This window comes from Oncorhynchus mykiss, chromosome 20 (assembly GCF_057628025.1).
Source record: "Oncorhynchus mykiss isolate SJ-2025 chromosome 20, ASM5762802v1, whole genome shotgun sequence".
Taxonomy (NCBI): Eukaryota; Metazoa; Chordata; class Actinopteri; order Salmoniformes; family Salmonidae; genus Oncorhynchus; species Oncorhynchus mykiss.
This window is the reverse complement of record NC_143041.1, coordinates 26,535,106-26,542,548: the sequence shown is the minus strand read 5'-3', so window position 1 is coordinate 26,542,548 and position 7,443 is coordinate 26,535,106. Positions and strand designations below refer to the sequence as shown.

Sequence of the window (7,443 nt, the reverse complement as noted above, 5' to 3'; positions counted from 1 at the left end):
AAAAGTTTAAATAATTGGGCCTAACAGAACTATGGATATTGATGTGTGCATGGCAAAGTGTTTTAAATAATCTGGACATTACACAACGTGCCCATAACCTACAATAATCTCACTCAAATATTAATTTAAAAAGGCATTTGTTTTCACAGAGATAGGCAGGCATGCTGCGCCGCTAGTGAGTAGCAGTCGGGAGGACCTAAGATGGATCTAACATTGTTTTTAATGGATTGCCCTTGTTGCATAAAAATGGCCAGCAGAAACAGACATCCGCTGTTTGTACAATGTGTTAAGAGGAAGGACAAACAAACTCTCTCTAGTCTGGTCTGCATCCCTCATTCTGTTCTAGAAGCTCAAAAAGCTACACGCTGTGTATACACACACACACACACACACACACACACACACACACACACACACACACACACACACACACACACACACACACACACACAATACAGTACAGCATACACTCTCTCTCTCACACATAGACACACACACACACATGGCCGTACACAGCAGGACTTCCTTTCTCATCAGAATCTTCAATGTTTAACAAGCAGCAAATGAGTGATGGTGAATCACAGTACTTGGAACAACAAGTCTTTGTATCTTCGTTTAGGAAATAATGGGTAACATTCCCTGCTTCTATGGTTAACAGTAAGGGCAATTCTGCTACATTTTGACCTCATATTCACTATCTCCAGCACCATACCAGTGTTTACATAATGTGACAATGGCACGTTTCTATGATCTGTTGTAAAAACAATAAGAAGAAAGGTCCTAAAAAATGCTTCTCTGTGACTTCACAGGGTAGAATTAAAAGTAAGGAAAACTGTGATTTTTAAAACGTGCAACAAGCTTCTAGCCAGAGGGGGGTCTTTTCTTGCTCCCCAAGTCACCACGAATGTCATACTTTGAAAATTACTGTTTTTAAAATATTGTATATTTTGATGATGTCAGCAGGTAAAACTTTTTTAATGTATATTCTTTCTACAAAAAGTATAAATATACCATTTTCATATATGTAGACACTGGTATTGTGCTGAAGATAATGAAAATGAAGTTGAAAAGAGTTGGAATTGCCTTAACATCAGATCTATTAAACACAACACCAATTACATGTCTTACTTGCAGGGTGTTTGGAGGGATCAAGGTTAAGGCAATGTAATGCCTGCTTCCAACTCCCACCCTCAAACACGTAGATCCCCTGAACGCAGCTCACATTCCAGACCACTTTCCGGCCCACACTCTCAAACACCTAGATACCCTGAACGCAGCTCCCTCTCCAGATCCCAATCACCTGAATTCTGATCACCTGTTCACACACCTGTATGTCATTATCACACACTATTTATTTCAGTTCTTTGCACCCCATCACTGTGAGGTATTGTTTGTTTTGTGACACATTGTGTTTGGAGTGATGAGTTTCCTGTGAGTTACTCTTCCTGTGTATGGTAGTTTTTGCCTGCCTCACTAACGACGCCTATTCCCTGCCTGTTCTTTAGCATATTGGATTTCCTGTTATCTACCTATTGCCTGATCTCCCAGACTACGTTACTAGCCTTTTCTGTTTTGGACCCCCTGTGCATGACCTTCTGCCTGCCCCTGGACCCAGCTACCTGCCTCCTCCTGTGGTCCTTTGCAATAAACACCTGCTGTGCCCTGCACTTGAAACCAGCTCTCGGTCTCCCTCGTGTTCATTACTGGCAAATACTAACTAATTTTGACATTACAATTTTCAGTCAAAGTTTATATCATTTTCACTGAAGACAGAATGTTGCTTGGGTACTTTTCATAGGTTGAAAACTTCCCTGAACTTCTACAATTCAGCAAAATCCTTATGCTGTAAAGGTTTATGCTGCAATATAATGGAATATCCTGCATCAGCATATGGGCCTTGGTTCACTGATCTCTCCAGCACCAATTGGATATATGTGTTTCATCCCAACCCTAGATATGTAACAGGCTAAGCCCTCTCTTTTTTACTGCCTCATATGAGACAGACGCATGATATGTAAAGCTTTCATACTAGCCTTTAATCTCTCATTCTAGCCAAGCTTGGTACCTTTTAACATGAAACAAACTTTACAGTAGTGTGCGTCTCAGGAATCGCTGCTGTGTGAACTATTTTAGAGGCAACTTAAAATAAAATAAAAAGCAGAAATCGTTTTTTACACAAGGAGCCAAAGCTCCCACGACCACTGATAAGTACACGCAACTTTGTGCGGATGCACTGAGCGAGCACCACTTCAGACATAAGGTGGTAGATGGTATGTTCAAACAATGTTAATTATAATTCAACCTGAAGCATTGAGGGCCTTTTTAATAAAAAATAAAATGAATGGAATGTGGAACTTATGTGGAATTTTCAGTGAAGAGAAAAACCTATTAATTCCACCATCAGTTTGAGGTGCTGAAAAACTAACAAGGTGTGTAGAGATGTGATGGTGCAATCAGCAAAGCTGTCAGAGGAAGAGATTAGTCTGCGAATCTGATTAGTTTGAACACTCAAATGCCTCGGCCTGTAAGCTTGGCCAGAAATGGGACTATTCAGCCCAGTCCATTCACTGGTCAAAGGTCAAATGTCTAAGGTAGATAGGGTCTTCACTAGTTACCAAAACTACAAATTCATTATTAAGGCTAAACCTAACTTTAACCACACTTCTAACCTTATGCCTAACCTTAAATTAATGCCAAAAAGCAATTATTTGTTTTCATACATTTTTATGATATAGCCGATATACACCGAACAAAAATATAAACACAACATGTAAAGTGTTGGTCCCATGTTCCATGAGCTGAAAAAAAAGATCCCAGAAATGTTTCATATGCACAAAAAGCTTATTTCTCTCAAATAAAATGCTCAAATTTGTTTACATCCCTGTTAGGGTTGGCATATCAGAAGCTGATTAAACAGCATGATCATTACACAGGTGCACCTTGTGCTGGGGACAATAAAAGGCCACTCTAATGTGCAGTTTTGTCACACAATGCCACAGAGTTCTCAAATTTCGAGTGAGTGTGCAATTGGAAAGCTGACTGCAAGAATGTCCACCAGAGCTGTTGCCAGAGAAATTAATGTTAATAGACCGCAGACCACGTGTATGGTGTTTTGAGGGCGAGCGGTTTTCTGATGTCAACGTTGTGAACAGAGTGCCCCATGGTGGCGGTGGGGTTAAGGTATGGGCAGGCATAAGCTACGGGCAATGAATGCAATTGCATTTTATTGATGGCAATTTGAATGCACATGAGATACCGTGATGAGATCCTGAGGCCCATTGTCTTGCCATTCATCCGCCGCCATCCCCTCATGTTTGAGAATGATATTGCACGGCTCCCTTTTGCAAGGATCTGTACACATTTCCTGGAAGCTGATAATGTCCCAGATCTTCCATGGCCTGCATACCCACCAGACATGTCACCCATTGAGCAGGTTTGGGATGATCTGGGTCAACCTGTTTCGACAGCGTATTCCAGTTCCCGCCAATATCGAGCAACTTTGCACAGCCATTGAAGAGGACTGGGAAATATTCCACAAACCACAATAAACCGCCTGATAAACTCTATGTGAAAGAGATGTGTCGTGCTGCATGAGACAAATGGTGGTCACACCAGAAACTGACTGTTTTTCTGATCTGCACCCCTACCTTTCTTTTAAGATATCTGTGACCAACAGATGCATATCTTTATTCCCAGTCATGTGAAATCCATAGATTAGGGCCTAATGAATTTATTTCAATTGACTGATTTCCTTACATAAAAGCTTTGAAATTGTTGCACGTTGCATTTCTATTTTTGTTCAGTATATATTTTTACTTTGTGTCTGTGGCAACTAGTGAGAACCGATAGACAGTGAGCGGGTTCGATTAATCTCGCCCGTGTAGCCATGTTTTGCATCGGCTGAAAGTTGATTTTGGAACCGGGCTGCTTCCCGGGCGTGAGCCAGGTGCCCCGCTTTGTCCGACGGCGACGTCTGCTCAAAACAAAAGTCACGTAATTAAGCACGTGTTGTAATTAGTAGGATTCTGTGTTTTTACATGAAAAAGTGATTGCTTTTGATTAAAACTCTTTATCTGCCTTCCCAATGAAAAATAGTTTGAAAATCCTGAACGTATTTGATAGAAAAGAGTAGATGTATGTTTAAGCAATAATGCCAGAGGCTATATGGCCAATATACCACGGCTAAGGGCTGTTCTTAGCCGTGGTATATTGGACACATATCACAAACCCCACAAGTGCCTTATTTATATTATAAACTGGTGACTAACGTAATAAGAGCAGTAAAAATAAATGTTTTATCATACCCATGGTATACTGTCTGATATACCATGGTTGTTAGCCAATCAGCATTCAGTGCTCAAACCAGACAGTTTATAATTCTGGACAATGCACCATGTTGCCTTGTTGACAACATGACCGAGCGGTGCAGATTACTGTTCGACTTGAGACGGGCAGTCCTCCTTCCCCACTTTCGCCCAATGATGTGACAAGCCATTGCCCGGTTCAGCCCGGGCCAGCAGAAAATAACTCCCACTGACTTCCTATCACACCATGACTAACCAATCCTAACATAGGCCTATGTAAAGTTAAAATCCTAAGTTGCTACAGCCATTTTTGGACTTATAAATTAATGATATATACCCATTGAATCTTGAAGAATGTAACTTATAAATGCCTCATAAAATTAGTTAAACTGTCATACCCCATCAGAACCCCAAATATAAGCTTATTTTTCTTTAATGTTTCTAAACAATGTAAATTTAAACTAACACTGCATAGCCTCAAAACATGTTTAAAACTAGCTTATACATTTGATATCATAGAAGGTCAGTACTTGCATCCATAGCTCTGTCTAAGAATTTGAGAGTGGTCACATTTTCTCCAGCCCTTCCCTTAGCTTTTTAACAAAACAGGGGTGGGGATGTTTTCTTATGATTTCAATTAGGGATTCTAGCTTAAAAAATATGATTTGAAGGTATTCCTAATGTGTTAATAAGTCTTCCATACAACACCACATGTAGTATGCCATTGGTTTTGGGCAGAGACCCATTTTGGGGTTATGATAAGGTAGCTAAACGGCAATAATGCAACTCACATTTACAGCCATAGGCATTTGTAAATCATAACCTCTTGAAACTAGGGGGCACTATTACAGCCATAGGCATTTGTAAATCATAATCTTCAAAATCAAGGGGTATAATTCAGCAAAACAAAATTGCAAAACAAATGGATGTTAGCTAGCCTACTATATGGGTGGCTAGTTAGTTAGCTTGCTAGCTAGTTGGCTAGATTTAGGTAGCTACCTTCAGTCAGTCTTGATGTTGTTCTTTATTTGTTAATGTACAGTGAGGTATTTGTGAATCCCAAACAAGGTGAAAGTCACTATCTGGCCAAGTAGAATAACAACAATGTCCAAACCCCTGCCTAGTTCTACAATTTCTACAACAACCCCCGGCCTTGTTGCTGACAAAACTCAGAGGGAGACTTCCAGAGAGTGACAATACACTCGTGAATTTAATTATATCATTCATATGAATTAATAAAACGAGCATGAAATTCATATTTGTGATTCAGCCATAGACTCGTCGCTCGTGTTGAATCGACTACATGATCTATCTATTAACTTTGCTTGGCTGCATAACTTTTCTGTAGCAGCCTGTGTGACTGACTGACCGCATCTGGGAGCTGTACCTTGACTTTCTCTCTCTCTCTCTCTCTCTATATATATATATATATATATATATAACTCAGCAAAAAAAGAAACGTCCCTTTTTCAGAAGCCTGTCTTTCAAAGGTAATTCGTAAAAATCCAAATAACTTCACAGATCTTCATTGTGAAGGGTTTAAACACAGTTTCCCATGCTTGTTCAATGAACCATAAACAATTCATGAACATGCACCTGTGGAACGGTCGTTAAGACACTAACAGCTTACAGACGTTAGGTAATTAAGGTCACAGTTATGAAAACTTAGGACACTAAAGAGGCCTTTCTACAGACTCTGAAAAACACCAAAAGAAAGATGCCCAGGGTCCCTGCTCATCTGTGTGAACGTACCTTAGGCATGCTGCAAGGAGGCATAAATCCGAACATCACACCTGCGGGACAGGTACAGGAGTGCAACAACTGCCCGAGTTAAACCAGGAACGCACAATCCTTCCATCAGTGCTCAGACTGTCCGCAATAGGCTGAGAGAAGCTGGACTGAGGGCTTGTAGGCCTGTTGTAAGGCAGGTCCTCACCTTACCTGCAACAATGTCACCTATGGACACAAACCCACCATCGCTGGACCAGACAGGACTGGCAAAAAGTGTTCTTCACTGACCAGTCTCACCAGGGGTGATGGTCGGATTTGCGTTTATCATCAAAGGAATGAGCGTTACACCGAGGCCTGTACTCTGGAGCGGGATTGATTTGGAGGTGGAGGGTCTGTCATGGTCTGGGGCAGTGTGTCATAGCATCATTGGACTGAGCTTGTTGTCATTGCAGGCAATCTCAATGCTGTGTGTTACAGGGAAGACATCCTCCTCCCTCGTGTGGTAACCTTCCTGAAGGCTCATCCTGACATGACCCTTCAGCATGACAATGCCACCAGCCATACTGCTCGTTCTGTGCGTGATTTCCTGCAAGACAGGAATGTCAGTGTTCTGCCATGGCCAGCGAAGAGCCCAGATCTCAATCCCATTGAGCACATATGGGACCTGTTGGATTGGAGGGTGAGGGCTATGGCCATTCACCTCAGAAAGGTCCGGGAACTTGCAGGTGCTTTGGTGGAAGGGTGGGGTAACATCTCACAGCAAGAACTAAAGCACCTTATACCACCCACCACTGCGACCTGTATGCTCTAGTCGGCTGGCCCTCCCTACATATTCGTCGCCAGTCCCACTGGCTCCAGGTCATCTACAACTCCATGCTAGGTAAATCTCCGCCTTATCTCAGTTCACTGGTCACGATGGCAACACCCACCCGTAGCACGCGCTCCAGCATGTGTATCTCACTGATCATCCCTAAAGCCAACACCTCATTTGGCCGCCTTTCCTTCCAGTTCTCTGCTGCCTGTGACTGGAACGAATTGCAAAAATCGTTGAAGTTGGAGACTTTTTTCTCCCTCACCAACTTTAAACATCTGCTATCTGAGCAGCTAACCGATCGCTGCAGCTGTACATAGTCAATCGGTAAATAGCCCACCCAATTTACCTACCTCAATACCCATACTGTTTTTATTTATTTACTTTTCTGGTCTTTTGCACACCAGTATCTCTACCTGCACATGACCATCTGATAATTTATCACTCCAGTGTTAATCTGCTAAATTGTAATTATTCGCCTACCTCCTCATGCCTTTTGCACACAATGTATATAGACTCTTTTTTTATGTAAAAAAAATGTATACTGTGTTATTGACTTGTTTATTGTTTACTCCATGTGTAACTCTGTGTTGTTGT

At 41.6% G+C, this 7,443-nt stretch overlaps 1 protein-coding gene across 2 annotated transcripts in view; it reads left to right on the top strand.

The window, feature by feature from the left end:
- Positions 1 to 7,443, top strand: part of LOC149974499 (uncharacterized) — a 90,931-nt gene that overhangs the window by 39,992 nt on the left and 43,496 nt on the right. The gene's annotated exons all lie outside the window — the stretch shown is intronic.